Genomic DNA, 16,451 nt, shown 5'->3' with positions numbered 1-16,451 from the left:
AAGCGTGAATTCACTTGCGATTTGCGCTGATCGCCAACATGGGGGGGTGTCTAATGACCCCCCTGGGCATTTGCACGGGGTGCACGGGGTCACCCCGGTCCCCGCCTGGCGCGCGGCGGGAACCGAAATTCCCATGGGCGTATGGATACGCCCTTCGTCCTTAAGTACCAGGACGCAAGGGCGTATGCATATGGCCTTGGTCCCCAACAGGTTAAAGGGGTTATCCAGGAATCGAAAAAAGAGGTAATTTCTTTCAAAGACCGCTCCCTGTCTGTCTCCAGGTTGGGTGTGGTTCTGCAGCTCAGTTCCATTGTAGTGAAGGGAGCCAAGTTGTAATACCACACCCAAAGTGGGGACAGACAAGTTGCGGTCTTTGAAAGAAATTTTGATTCCGGGATAACCCCTTTAAGGAAGATTGAGAAATGCTGGATAAATAAGCTACTGACTTTAGCCCCCTCTGGTCTGAATGAGCTAATTAAATGCATTCTATAATGATATTATGGATTACCATGTCTACCATATTCTTATTTTTCTGAACCTTCCACTATAATTATACATATTATTTTTACCTTATAGTATTTGTATGTTTGTGTAGGACCTTTTATGTATATTATGGTCATATGCTTAATAATTAGTTTGCAAGTGCAGACGCTGTTTTAGCCTTTTTATTTCTGCTGTATTTATCTACACATGCTGTTCAGCCCTTTTTATTTTTTGTTTATTGCTACTGCGAACCAAGCCTCATTCTTACCTATTCTAAGCCTCTTTTTCAATATAATATTTTGTTTTTCCGTTTTTCAGTGGGATTGTAGAGTTTTTTTTCCCCTCTATTGCTACTGCGGGCAAAACCTTGTTCTCACCTATTCCAAGCCTTTCTTTGAATATAACCTGGGCATGTTTAGTATCTAGCAGGATTGTGTTCATTTCTTGTCTGCATATACATCATTTTTTTATTTATGCTAGTTTCATCTTATATGACATCTCATTACATTCTTATTTTATGCATCTGTAGTATGTTTTGATGTACTTGTGACTTGTGTGACTCCACCCACTAGCTTGTTTGGTGGCATCTACCACATATGGAAATAATGGAAATGTCCAACGCTTTAGGATGCAAAAATTCTTCGGCTTTATTAAGGCTGGGTTCACACCACGTTTTCTTAAATACGGTTCCCGTATACGGTTTGGAGGAGGGGGGCGGGGCTTAATTGCGGCGCCCGCACTCAGCCATATTTGAGAACCGTATTTAATGCAAGTCTATGAGCCGACCCCCTCCTCCAAACCGTATACGGGAACCGTATTTAAGAAAACGTGGTGTGAACCCAGCCTTAGTCATAAAAACATGCAGCATAGGGACAAGAACGCCGACGCGTTTCGGATCTGTGCGATCCTTAGTCATGGCATCAACATTATGTCAGGATCACATATATATAGTAGTTTTTTTTTGTTTTTTTTACATCACATGACCACATGACATCATGCATAAAAACAGGTAATCTTAAAAACCTGGAGATACCACTGGAAGTGGGTAACAACAGAAGAGCTCCGGAAGCTGAACAGTATGTTACAAGACAAGTTCTTTTATATAACAAGCAAAGGCATATATACAGTACAAGTAGTTAGAGAGATGCGGTGGCAGCAATGCAGAACAAAACAATGCAGATAAAGAAATATATGTGTATGTATCTGTAATTAAATTTAATATGTGCAGATAAGATCATGTCTTTGATTAATCCCATTCGGTTCTCTCGTATTCAACACAAAAATCCAATAGGATTCTCTATTGAATAACAGCCTCTTCATATCTCCTCCTCTAACATTTTTAACCACTCTCTCTATGGCATTAACGCGTAGTGTAGATGTATTCCTATTTTGAATGGATCTAAAATGCCTGGATAGAGCTGATACATTAACTACTATATATATGTGATCCTGACATAATGTTGATGCCATGACTAAGGCTCGCACAGATCCGAAACGCATCTGCGTTCTTGTCCCTATGCTGCATGTTTTTATGACTTAATAAAGCCGAAGAATTTTTGCATCCTAAAGTGCTGGACATTTCCATTATTTCCTGTTGGTTCCATTCGGCCAGGTACGCTGCTGGCCCGTCCGAGAGCAGGTGCGGGAGAGTGGAGCTGTCGAGTTACTACACGTGCACATCTACCACATATATTGTACTGTTTTACTGTTTGTACCTCATCAATCTGAAGAAGGAGGTATTGTCCCCTGAGACACGTCATTGTGCTCATTATTCATTATTGTCTTTAAATAAGTCCCTTTAGAACTTCATCTGGAGCCTTTGAATCCTCCTTTCATCAACCATAAGTAGCAGTCCTTTTGCATTATTAATTATGAATTTCTACAGGACAGGTTGCTCCTGTTTTCCTGTTAACCTCCAGGCTTAGCAGCTACTCCTCCACTGAGTACCTCAACATGGACATAGGGGTGATAAGCGCATTTATCACTCACTTAAGGTAAGCGGCCATCTATTTTCTACTGTACTCTTGGGTAATACACGAGGCGTAGGCGTGCAGTCTTTTATTCTCTCACTTCCACAAATTGTCATACCTAGGAGATTGCCAAGGAGGGGTAGGATAGGAGGAGGATCTTTTTTTTTTATTTCTATAGAATTCTTTAACTTTTTAGCTGTTACTAGGCATTTCAATATATATGTCACTCCATCTGTTCTGTACTTTTTGGAGATATTTTCTTGATGTAAATGTAATAATTACATACACGTTATTATAGCCAATATGTCAGATCTTAAAGAGTGTGCTTAGATAAAACAGAGAGCTGTATTGTAGTGCACTGACCCCTTCTTGGTATAGAACATACAGCTTTGTTTCTTCTTTCCCATGAGAAATCTGTGGAAGCACAAAATGAATTCATGAACCATGCTTTTTTTATAGCAGTTTGGCAGGCTATTACATTGGCAGAAAACAGAAATTGTTTGATGTAAAAAAATAGAAAAATGATACAGCATCTGTATGCAAACATGCAATAGCAGGAAAACTGAGCAGCAAACATCAATCTAGTCTAGGTATAACACCAAGCAAAATACCTTATTCTGGAGGAAAAAATCCAGATATTTTCCATTAAAATCTGTGACATCACAGGCTTTGTATACATGATTTATACATAAAGGAATAAAATCCTGGAATGAAAAAAAACAGAGCTACTTTCTTTTAAAAACCACTCCCCGTCTGTCTCCAGGTTGGGTGTGGTTCTGCAGCTCAGTTCCATTGAAGTGAATGGGGCAAATAATTATAATAAAAAAATGCAATACCTTATTAATTGCACTTACTACATGTTACGCCGAGCGCTCCGAGTCCCTGCTCCTCCTCGGAGCGCTCGCGGTGTTCCTCTCTCTGCAGCGCCCCGGTCAGACCCGCTGACCGGGAGCGTTGCACTGACACTGCCGGCGGGGATGCGATTCGCATAGCGGGACCCGCCCGCTCGCAAATTGCATCCCAGGTAACTCACCTGTCCCGGTCCCCGGCTGTCTCGTCCTGGCGCGCGCGGCTCCGCTCCTTAGGGCGCGCTCGCGCCAGCTCTCTAAGATTTAAAGGGCCAGTGCACCAATGATTGGTGCCTGGCCCAATCAGTCTAATTAGCCTCCATCTGCTCCCTGTCTATTTTACCTCACTTCCCCTTCACTTCCTTGCCGGATCTTGTTGCCATTGTGCCTGGAGAAAGAGTTTATTGTGTTTGCCATTACTGTGTTCCTGACCTCTTGCTATATCCCTTGACTACGAACCTTGCCGCCTGCCCCGACCTTCTGCTACGTCTGACCTTGCCTCTGTCTAGTCCTTCTGTCCCACACCTTCTCAGCAGTCAGCGAGGTTGAGCCGTTGCCGGTGGATACGACCTGGTTGCTACCGCCGCAGCAAGACCATCCCGCTTTGCGGTGGGCTCTGGTGAATACCATTAGCAACCTAGAACCGGTCCACCGACACGGTCCACGCCAATCCCTCGCTGACACAGAGGATCCACATCCAGCCTGCCGAATCCTAACACTACACAATACACGTAAAACCCTCTAAAATCAATTAACCCCTTAAAGGGGTACTCTGGTGAAAACCTTTTTTCTTTTAAATCAACTGGTTCCAGAAAGTTAAACATATTTGTAAATTACTTCTATTAAAAAATCTTAATCCTTCCAGTACTTATTAGCTGCTGAATGCTACAGAGGAAATTCCTTTCTTTTTGGAACACTGATGACATCAGGAGCACAGTGCTCTCTGCTGACATCTCTGTCCATTTTAGCAACCGTGCATAGCAGATGTACACTGAGGGCAGCATGGTGGCTCAGTGGTTAGCACTGCTGCCTTGCAGTGCTGGGGCCTTGGGTTCAAATCCCACTAAGGACAACAATAAATAAAGAGTTAGTATTATTATAAAGACGTCAGCAAAGAGCACTGTGCTCGTGATGTCATAAGAGAGCATTCCAAAAAGAAAATAATTTCCTCTGTAGTATTCAGCAGCTAATTAGTACAGGAAGGATTAAGATTTTTTTAATAGAAGTAATTTACAAATCTGTTTAACTTTCTGGCACCAGTTGATTTAAAAGAAAAAATGTTTTCACCGGAGTACCCCTTTAAGGACCAGGCCAATTTTCATTTTTGCTATTTCTTTTTTTTCTTCCTCCCCTTCTAAAAAATCATAACACTTTCAATTTTGCACCTACAGACCCCTATAAGGGCTTGTTTTTTGCAGCACCAATTATTTAATAACAAAATCTACCGCAAAACCAAAAAAATATATTTGTGGGGTGAATAAAAAAAAAAACAAATGCCATTTTGTAACTTTTGGGGGCTTCCATTTCTAAACATTCTCCACTTTTATAACTTATTTTTTCACTTTTTATTTTTTAGCCCCCATAGGGGGCTATAACATGCAATCTACTGATTACATATACTAATGTCACCGTGGATGTCCCGATCAGCTCCATTGAGCTACCGACACAGTTAAACCTGCATTTTAGACACCACGATCAACTTTGATTGCGGCATCTAAAGGATTAATACTGTGCATTGGCCCGATCGGCGGTGCCTGCCCTTAGCAACCGGGACCCACCGGGTTTTAAAAGTTATTTGCTCATGGGAACAGTTTAAACCCTGTTAACTGGACCAGGGCATACAGGTATGCCCTTGGTCCTTAAAGGGGTTCTCCGGTGCTTAGACATCTTATCCCCTATCTAAAGGATAGCTGTCACGCCCCCTCCCGTAGGCTTGCATTGAGGGGTGGAGCGTGACATCACACAGGGGAGGGGGCGTGTCGTCACACGCCGCCCGCCCTGTGGTCGGCGGTAATCAGTCCCGGAGTGAACACGCTTCGGGGACTGATTACACACGGGGTGCCGTGTGCAAGATCACGTGGGTCCCCAGAGGTGGGACTCCCGCAATCAGGCATCTTATCCCCTATCCTTTGGATAGGGGATAAGATGTCTAAGCACCGGAGAACCCAGTACCTGGACGTGAGGGCATACCTGTACAGCCTTCGTCCTGGTGGGGTTAAAATATGCCCATGAAAGGCAAAAAACTCCACATGGGATGGGGGCCATAGATCCCACCTACTGGGTGCTCAAACCCCAATACTGTGTGTGCAACTGTCCCCAATAAACTGCCTGTTTATTATGCAGTTCTATGTAAATCCAATTCCTGCCTATTAGAACCCAGTCACAGTTAAATAACTACTAATGATATGCAACCTCACAATTGCAGGGGGTCACAAAATAGTAGACATCAGACCAGTACGGGGAGTTCAAAAAGTGCACCAGTAGGTGAGCGCCCAGCTGAAACCTCCAAGCTTTCATCCTAAGACTACTTCCTCAGGAATAGTGTGGAGTCATTAATTTCTAATGATGATTTGTTTTCCCTTAGTCCTAACAGCAGCACAGATGGGGTATTCCACCCCCCAAAAACTGGTAGGACTGATGGAATTTTTATTGAATGATAAATTGAATTAAAGTGAAAACACAACCACATTAGCCCCTATAAATGAGGGGAACACCCTCAGCCCTTGTGTAAAATAAACGTAATAATAATAATAACAACAAAAATTATAATAGATATAACTTAGGAAGGGATATTTGTGTGCTGCTGTTAGGACTAAAGCAAAACTATATATCGTTAGTTAGTGTGGAGTGAGAACTCCAAGATGCCTATTTACAGATATACCCAACAGTAGAAGTAAGAACGGATGGCAACTCATTGTAAAAGGTCTGATGCTTCTTTAACTTTCTGGGACAATTGCATTCAAACAGAGCGGCATTTCGCGTTATAAGCTTCTTCCAGCTCACATGCTGTGACGCGGTACCTGCGGAAATACATCAGCAGCGCTTGGCACCATGACAACCAGAATACAAATTCTAGCGCGTGCGCAATTCTGTGCCGTCGCGGGGTAGGTAAGTGAAACATATAAATACCGAAAAACAAAAGAAAAGAGGAAACAGAGCATAATGAGAAGTGGTTAGATAAGGTGCCCCCTACAGGTAATTTCAAATGTAGGCAATGTTCGGTATGTAGACTCAATGGTAAAGTAAAATATTGTAAATTAGGAGGGGTGGAGTGGAAAGTTCCTCATCTCATTACCTGCAGAAATAAATTTGTTATTTTTGTGATCCTGTGCCCATGTGGGTCTTTTTACATTGGGAAGACAATCTGTTGTTTGTATGTCAGGGTTCAAGAGCATATACGCTCCATCAGAACGGGGCAAGGTTGCCCCCGACTGATTGAGCATGTCAGGAGCGTCCATGCAGGTAAGGTAATGCAGATTTGCTACCGTTCTCAGGATTGGAGGTAGTGCATATACCCAAAGATGGCAGAGATCGCCATAAGCCGCTATTACAAAAAGACTCAGCCTGGTTCCTGAGAACGAATGCCCTCGGCCTGTCAGAGTTAAATGATTTTAGTGTCTTTTTATGATCCGTGTCTTTTTCACTACTACATTAGTGTGCTCTCTTTCCTCTTTTCTATTATTTTTAGGTATTTATATGTTTCACTTACCTACCCGGCGGCGGCGCTGAATTGCACAAGCGCCAGAATTTGTATGCTGGCTGTCATGGTGCCGAGCACTGTTGACGTATTTCAGCCGCACCGGAAGAAGCATATTACGTGAAACATCGATCTGTTTGAATGCACCTGTCTGTATTTGCACTTGTTCCGTGAAAATGAAGAAGCATCTGACTTTTCTTTTTTACAATGAGCTGCCGTCCATTCTTGCTTCTACTGTTGTGTATATCTCCTATGCTTGTGGAGGACTGAGCACAGCGGCAGGGCATTAGCGGATCTAGCGGAAGCTGTTTATTGAGCATCGAGAGTAACTAGTAATATTGCCAGAGGAAGAGGGGTGTAGTAGTGCTGGCTACATTTCTCTCTTGTTGTTATTTACCGATATGTTTCAAAGGAACTAAATTCCTTTCCGCAAAGGAAGTAGATACATACCTGGTTGAGTGAGCTCTTACCAACTCAGACTGCTCGATCATGCTTGTAAGGTTCGTAAGCAGACAACGCTTGCAATTCCCCAATTCTTTTTGCAGATGTTATTGCCAGCAAAAAAAGTAATCTTGATAGTAACATACTTCATATCCATGTCCTCCATAGGCTCAAAAGGGGGAGATGATAACCCCTTGAGCACAATAGAAAGGTCCCACGCAGGGACTGTTTGTACAACTGTAGGTTTTAGATTTGAGACAGATACCTATTCATATAAACAACCTATAAGGGGTGACCCCCTTATGGGGACAACCCTCACTAGAACCCTCCCTATAAAATTAATACTTTATTTGGCATTAGTTAAAATATGTGACCCCAAGATAGTTCAAATCTGCAGTGGTATGGGAATATATACAGTCAGGTGTAAAAGAATTCACACACTAGGGGGTGTTCTGGGCAGCTGCGCATTAATTTGATTTCACTCTGTGGACCACTGGTGATTCCGGTGTCCACTAGTGCACAGCTATCCCTCACTCCTTTATTACTAGAATTCCCCTGTAACCATGCTAACTAAAACTTAGACCATAGGCCTTCCCGACGTTTCGGTGACGAATCACCTTTGTCAAGGGTTGCGAGGCTACCGTGCTTCCAAACGCCCGACAAGTGTTTATATAAGCTCAGGTGGCCGATACTTCCTGTCCCTGGAGTAGCCAATCAGCGGGCGGAACATCATATTCACAATTCTCGCGGTATTGCCGCAGCCAATCCTATGCCAATCTTGGCATGTGACTGTTGTTTACTTCCCATATCTCGCGAGAGCTCTATCCTTAGTCCCGCACTTGTGCGTTGTTTCGCGCATGCGGGAAAGCTTCACCGGCAGCACCCGTTCAAACCTACTCTGCGCATGTCAGAGGACTCTACTCCCGTGACAGGGTAAGTGGGTCTAATTGTTTGCAGTTGCCATGTGAACCGCTGGGTTAACTCTGCATATGCCGGTCAGGCTGATTTCTAAGGCTATGCCTGGTATGAGGTGGTAATCAGCTGCCCAGAACACCCCCTAGTGTGTGAATTCTTTTACACCTGACTATAAATATTCCCATACCACTGCAGATTTTAACTATCCTGGGGTCACATATTTTAACTAATGCCAAATAAAGTATTCATTTTATAGGGAGGGTTCTAGTGAGGGTTGTCCCCATAAGGGGGTCACCCCTTATAGGTTGTTTATTGCCAATTTTGCCCTGAACACTCTCAGGGACATTTTCTCTTTTGAGTAGTGACCATATATGGCAGCTGGTAACAGCATTATTTGTCCCACGCACAACTATGTCAGGTTTTTTGTCTCAGCCAATTAACACGGATGGTTTCATGACAGAGGCCACCCACGTGTTCTCCAACTCTCATAGTGAGGACGAGAATTTTATGAGAGGGTGGGAGCCCTCCAGACAGAGAATTCCCTACGTCTCCTCTGTTACCTATTAGAGTACGAAAAAGGTTTCCTGCAAAAAACGAGTACCCGGTTAGAATCAGAAATCCAACAGATCCAAAGGTTCACGAATAACCAGGAGTATCAAAACCTGGAAGTTAAATTACAGAAGAATTTAGAAACCTATAAGAATGAGATCAAGGAAAGGAAACACAAAAAGTACATTTGTGATTATACTGATTTCTCAACAGGGAAGGTTTATATATATAAGGAACAGAACCTTAGAGCAAGGTATTCACCGTACAACACAGAGACGAGGGATAACTCAGAAACGGAAACTTCAGGGACAGAAGGATACCTGTCAGACTCCGGTAATCGGGGTGCTGGTACTAAAAGAAAACTTAAAAAAGCCAACTACAACAGTACAGGCAACAAGAAAAACCCCTACCAACGCTCATATAATCCTAGACCTAACAAACATACACAAGGATGGGAAATGAACCCTGGACCTGGTTCTTCCTTCTCTGCAGCTTCCTCCTATCAGGGGGGAGATACCCAGATAGCATTAGGGCCTTCACCCCTACACCCAGGTTCGATGAATTTGGGTGGGTGAAGGACATTAACCTCTTCGCGAGGAAATTGGCCCTCCATAAGTGGCATTTGAAGAGAGAAGGAGAGACTCAGCCACGGTTGAGACATTGTACGATCTCTTATGTAAGAATGAAGGAGAAGAGGTGTCGGTAAATGCACCTTTTACAAATTTGATACCGAGATCAGTAATGACTCCATCTCTGGCACAATACCCCAACATCGCCACGTTTGTTAACTTAGTGACCAATGACATTAAGTGCATTAGACCACAGAGAAAACGTATTCATTCCAACCTTACCTCTGAAGAACAGGAAGCCCTGCAGAACCTGCAAAGGAATGATAACTTGATTATTAAACCATCAGATAAGGGTGGTAATGCTGTGTTGCTAGACAGAGAGACCTATGAGCACATGGTCCATCGTTTGTTAGACGATTGGGAAACATTCAACATTCTACCCAGTGATCCGACTCAACAGTACCTCTCGGATCTGAAGTCCTTGCTCGATAGAGCCAGAGCAGAGGAATTGATCACTGAGAATGAAATGAAATACATCTTCAACCCTCATCCTGTGATTTCCACCTTTTATGCCCTCCCCAAAACCCATAAGCCAATTAATCCAGTAAAAGGACGCCCGATAGTTTCAGGCACGAATAATCTTACACAGGGAGCCAGTGTATACGTGGATAGGATCCTGGCCCCATTTGTTACCTCCCTCCCATCGTATTTAAAGGACACGAAGGACACGGTGACTAAGATTAATGATTTGAGTGTCACACCTGGCACCTTACTAATGAGCCTCGATGTTGAAAGTTTATACACCAATATTGAGCACCAATTGGGTATCACAGCAGTTAGCACTTTCTTAACCACATGGAGTACACACTTTCAGAGGCATAATGACTTTGTCACCTCACTTTTAGATTTTGTACTCACTCACAATTTTTTTCTCTTTGGGTGTACCCTTTACCGACAGGTGAAGGGTCCCGCCATGGGGACCACATGTGCACCTTCTTTTGCTAATCTTTTTTTGGGGTGGTGGGAACATCATCAACACTTCACTGAGCACATCTTATTTTGGGGGAGGTATATTGACGACATTTTGATTTTTTGGGATGGGGACATTACCTTATTTAGGGAATTTGTAGGCAAACTCAATGAAAACAGCATAGGAATGAAGTTTACCTCGGAGGAAGGTGGCAAGAGTATCAATTTTTTGGATATCACGATATCCATTGATGACAATTGGAGGATCCAGACCAACATATATAGGAAGCCTACTTCAACCAACAGCTTCCTTCAGTGGAATAGCTGGCATCCAGGACCTCTGAAGTAGAGTATACCGTATGGCCAGTACTTACGAGCAAAAAGGAACTGCTCACGAGAGGCAGACTTTCAAGCTGAGAGTAAGAATCTTATGCAACGGTTCATTCATAGGGGCTACCCTAAGAAACACATGCGACGAGCATATAATAGAGTCAGAGTTCTGAATAGGACTGAACTGTTAAACTCACAGAAGAGCGCTGATCTCACACCTAAAGTGATAAGATGCATTGGCACTTTTGATGGCTATGCCTCACGGGTTACAGAGATACTCAATCGGCACTGGCATGTGCTAAGGCTCGATGCCGACCTACAAGAGGTCATTGGCACCAGACCAAGTATCACGTATAGGAGAGGGGCTAACATCAACGACATACTAGTTCATAGTCATCATAAGAAAGAGGAGACAGTAACAAGTCAAACCTGGATACCGAGTCCGCCCCCTGGTTCATACCCATTTGGTCATTGTACCATGTGCAGATACATGCCCAGGATTAAGAAATTTCGCAACCCGAGCGATGGTAGGGAATATGACATGAGGCAGTTTCTAAATTGCAGCAGCCGCAATGTAGTCTATGTAGCTACGTGCACTTGCCCTATGTTATATGTAGGGAAGACTACACAAGAGCTAAGAAAACGAGTTGGCAAACATATCAGTACAATCAGGACGGGGGCTGATAGCCCATTAGCCCTCCATATTAGGCTGAGACATGCGAACAAACCTGACATAGTGAAATTTTGGGGCCTTCGCCAACTCAAGCTTGGCCCACGCAAGGGGAGCGTTGATAGATTATTGCTACAAGAGGAGGCGAGGTGGATTTACCGCCTCAATACTAAGAATCCATTCGGTCTGAATGAGGACTTTACATATACAGCGTTCCTTGAGTGATATTATGAATAGCAACACTGTGTTATTTAGGAAACCCCGTTGGATGGACGCTTCCAGACGCCCCAATACTATTTAGGTATATAGGTTAGATATCCTTATTGGATACAATTTTCTTATAATGATACTTTAATTAAACAAATCTTGTGACACTGACAACTACATAGTTACTTACCTGTGGATGGCCGTCCGTTGGGGTGGAATGGTGGGTTGGAGTGGAGCGTCATGGTTGGAGCATAGTTAGTTGCTCTGATACCTGTAGAGACAATATCATTGGCTGGTTATAGAATCTTGGAGCTAACCGTATAGTCCCACTACAGCTGACCAATACTTACCCTGGTGGCTTCTGGAGGTGGGATATTGGGGGATGGGGCGGAGATGGAGACCACCGGAGCATCATACTGACTGCAAGGAAAAGAGCATGTAGGAGATTAGAACCTACGAATTACCATAGGAACCTACAATACGCTACAGAAGAGCGTAAACCTTGTGCCCCAATAATGAAGTACAAACAGTATAAAAATATATATGTAAATTTTATTAAGTACCGAAACATAAATTAAAAAAAATATAATATCAAATAGGAACAGGAAAATTCGTACACAATCAATATAAATCCATAGATATAAGTTAATATAAAAAATTAATCTCAATTTACAGCATGTAATAATTGATAGTAATAAAAGCAGGATAAAAAAGGTATATATAAAGGGAGAGTTGGGTCCGGTAGATAGATTAAAATATATATATTTATATATATATATATATATATATATATATGTATTAAATCTATATGTACATACAGGGGATAGGATAAGTGTACAGAAGGAACTAAGAATAAAGTGCAAGTGCTAAAAAACTGTAAACACTTCTTACATAGTGAAAAAATATATCACACAGTGAATAACTAAGCAAAGTGCAACGTGCTAGGAAAGCAGTGGTGCTTAAGCAACATAACATGTAATGTGTTAAATACAAAAACAAAAGAGCACAATAGAAGTGACAGTTAGATGAAATAGAAGGCAGAAGACATATAGATACCGGACTGGACCCTACACCTGCTATGAGTCTCCGACGCGTTTCGCCCGCAACCGGGCTTTCTCGAGGAGTGTGGTTTGTGATCAAAAACTAGTTTATTTATATGGATGTAAACCAATAAAAACAGAGTAACGCACCTGTTATGTATAAAGGGGAAGTGCCGTGAACCGGAAGTGAGGTAGGACGCCGCGGCGCTGGAGATGTAAAGAACGAGGCTAATAGTCTAAGTTCTAGAGTGCAGGGCTACATAAAAATGGCGCCTCTGTCAAAGGATAATAAACTCTTTAAAAATGGCTGCCTCAGCGCATACTGCGCATGTGCACCGGCGATTTCGGCACAAGAGGGGAATAAGGCTACACAAAGATGGCCGCGATCGTAACTAAACAGAAAAATAAAATATACATATATATAAAAGTATATAAACGGAACCACCCGCCTGTATATATTGAGAAAGGGGGGAAAAAAATATGTGAGTGGAAGAGTGAATGTAAGTGAAAGTGGGGGAAAATGGACTGGTTGAGAAAAATAAAAGGAAAAGGGATGTGTGAATAGGAAATGAAAATAGTGAAGATACTGACAAGTATACATGGTGACATAATAGAAAAATGTGTGTGTCCCATAATTGAAGGTAATACACCACAAAAGATGTGTAATACAATACATAAGTGCACATACAATAGGGAAATGTGCAAACAAATCCATATATTCATACATAATTAGGGGGGCCCCCCAATGAAATACAGAGAGTAATAATAATATCATAGCACGTACATGTGCGCAAAAGTCATTGCACACATGACAGGCATACAGAACTAAGAATTATATATATAGGTAAAAGACAGATAAAAGTAGTAATAATGACAAACATATAAAAAAGAAAAAAGGGGGGGGGAAAGGAGGGGGGGGGGGGGAAGGAAGAAAAATTATAGTCCGAAGAATGGTGAATAGACATCAATCAATATAGGCGGAGGTTCTAAGTAACTGCAAAGACAAAAAGAATGGTGAAAGACAGGGGCAAAAATTGTATAGATACAACAATATACAAATGAAAAATAATAATAGTGGATTAATACAATAGAGAAGAAAAGAAAACAAACCACAATGTAACCAGAGATGAAAAGGATATGAAGAATGAATGGTGAAAAAGTGAAAAAAGGGTGAAGAAAGAACCAAGACATGGAAGTGGAGAAAATTTGAAAAATATGTGGGAAGAATAATGTGTATGAATACACATTAAAAAATTAATATTGGAAACACAAGCAAAAAAATGTGTATACAACACATAATATATGAATGTAGAACTAAAGAGGTATATAGAATAACAGCGGAGAGGCGAACACAAAAAAATCAATTATCATATTATAATTAGAACAATGATTAATAATTCAAATATATATAATATTGTGCACTTGGATAATTAGAATATAGATGTACCAAACAAAAAGGAATATACATAGAAAATATGTGGGGCAGATGTGGATACAAAGTAAAAAAGAAAAAAAAAGAAGAAAAAAGGAAGAAAAAAGGAAGGTGCATAAAAATGCTATTTGCCCACCTGGTAGACCGATAGTTTCAGGCTGTGGAAATCTATGCGAATCATTGTGCCACTTTATTGACCACTACTTGTCATCTTTTGTAGAGACGCTACCTTCTTACCTTAAGGACACAAATGACATTTTGAAAAAATTAGATCACCTCCAATTGGAACCTGACATGATCTTGGCTACCTGCGACGTCGAGGCTCTATATACCTCCATAAGACACTGCGATGGTATTGAAGCGGTAAGTTTTTTTCTTTCTTCTAGCTCCCTGGACCCAGCACTGTGTGATTTTTTGATTGTCGCTCTCAGGTTCATTTTGTCACACAATTATTTTACTTTTAAGGATGCCTTCTACCTACAGCTCCAGGGCACGGCAATGTTATATTATATAATATATGTTATATTATATTTTTTTAATTTATGTTTCGGTACTTAATAAAATTTACATATATATTTTTATACTGTTTGTACTTCATTATTGGGGCACAAGGTTTACGCTCTTCTGTAGCGTATTGTAGGTTTACATATTTGGTCTTCTGTCTTTTTAGACCCCTTTTCTACTTATTTTGAGGAGCCCTTTTTTGGACTCTTTTTTAGGTTGTTGAATTACCATAGGAATCAAATAATAGATAGAATGGTAATCAATTAGACAAGTAGTTGACATATGTAGGTATGCACCTATGGTGAGGATACATCATCAGGACCACATATTTACCTGGTTCAACTGTATGATTAGAAGCTTCATGTAGCCTGCACCAGATACAGGTCTCAATAACAGCCAGATCGGCAGAACTGATTACCACCTCATACCAGGCATAGCCTTAGAGATCAGCCTGACCGGCATATGCAGAATTAACCCAGCGGTTCACATGGCAACTGCAAACAATTAGTCCCACTTACCCTGTCACGGGAGTGGAGTCCTCTGACATGCGCAGAGTAGGTTTGAACGGGTACTGCCGGTGAAGCTTTCCTACATGCGCGAAACAACGCACAAGTGCGGGACTAAGGATAGAGCTCTCGCGAGATATGGGAAGTAAACAACAGTCATATGCCAAGATTGGCATAGGATTGGCTGTGGCAATACCGCGAGAATTGTGAATATGACGTTCCGCCCGCTGATTGGCTACTCCAGGGACAGGAAGTATCGGCCACCCGAGCTTATATAAACACTTGTCGGGCGTTTGGAAGCACAGTAGCCTCGCAACCCTTGACAAAGGTGATTCGTCACCGAAATGTCGGGGAGGCCTACGGTCTACGTTTTAGTTAACGTGGTTACAGGGGAATTCTAGTAATAAAGGAGTGAGGGATAGCTGTGCACTAGTGGACACCGGAATCACCAGTGGTCCACAGAGTGAAATCAAATTAATGCGCAGCTGCCCAGAACACCCCCTAGTGTGTGAATTCTTTTACACCTGACTGTAAATATTCCCATACCACTGCAGATTTTAACTATCTTGGGGTCACATATTTTAACTAATGCCAAATAAAGTATTAATTTTATAGGGAGGGTTCTAGTGAGGGTTGTCCCCATAAGGGGGTCACCCCTTATAGGTTGTTTATTGCCAATTTTGCCCTGAACACTCTCAGGGACATTTTTTCTTTTGAGTATTGACCTATTCATATAGGCAGAGATGGCCGATGTCTGCACTCAGGGTAGAAGGGGATAAATTCTTATCCAGACCATCCTGAAGAAAGTTTAGAATAGTAGAAAGAGATGAATCGGTTTCGGATACCTGTCTTCTGGCACACCATGCTTGGAAGATCTTCTAGATTCTTGAATATGCTCTGTTGGTAGAGTCAGCCATAGAATGCAACATAGTTCTCAAGACCCTAGAAAACCCTTCTAACTGTGGAAGGGACTGATCAACCTCCAGGTTGTCAGGTTGAACATTTGAAGAATCGAGCAGCTGTGAGTGTTCCCCAACACTAGTGCTTTCTCTTGGGGAAGCCTCCAATATTGCCCCTGACTCAGAATGAGTTGGATGAACACAGCTCTTTTGGGCCAAAATGGTATTATGGCTATGACTGATGCTTGGTCTTTCCTGATTTTCATCAAGACCCTCGGTATCAGGGAAATTGGGGGGAAGATGTAGGCCAGCCTGAACCTCCATGTGATTTAGAGAGCATCTATTGCCACCAGATTGTCCTACCTGTACAGAGAGCAGAATGTCTCCAACTTGGTGTTGAACCTCATAGCCTTGAGATGGAT

The 16,451-nt window shown here is 42.1% G+C and overlaps 1 long non-coding RNA gene across 1 annotated transcript in view; it reads right to left on the bottom strand.

Annotated features, from left to right (window-relative positions):
* Nucleotides 1-16,451, bottom strand: part of LOC130273368 (uncharacterized) — an 82,447-nt gene that overhangs the window by 61,108 nt on the left and 4,888 nt on the right. Inside the window, exons 2-5 of the long non-coding RNA XR_008843970.1 lie at nucleotides 11,999-12,068; nucleotides 11,839-11,919; nucleotides 9,755-9,782; nucleotides 2,817-2,867 (exon numbers count right to left, since the gene is read on the bottom strand). This is a non-coding gene — a long non-coding RNA (uncharacterized LOC130273368). The remainder of the gene's footprint in view (nucleotides 1-2,816; nucleotides 2,868-9,754; nucleotides 9,783-11,838; nucleotides 11,920-11,998; nucleotides 12,069-16,451) is intronic.

Source organism: Hyla sarda, chromosome 5 (genome assembly GCF_029499605.1).
Source record: "Hyla sarda isolate aHylSar1 chromosome 5, aHylSar1.hap1, whole genome shotgun sequence".
Classification (NCBI taxonomy): Eukaryota; Metazoa; Chordata; class Amphibia; order Anura; family Hylidae; genus Hyla; species Hyla sarda.
The sequence above is the reverse complement of the archived record's forward strand: the minus strand, read 5'-3'. Positions and strand labels throughout refer to the sequence as shown.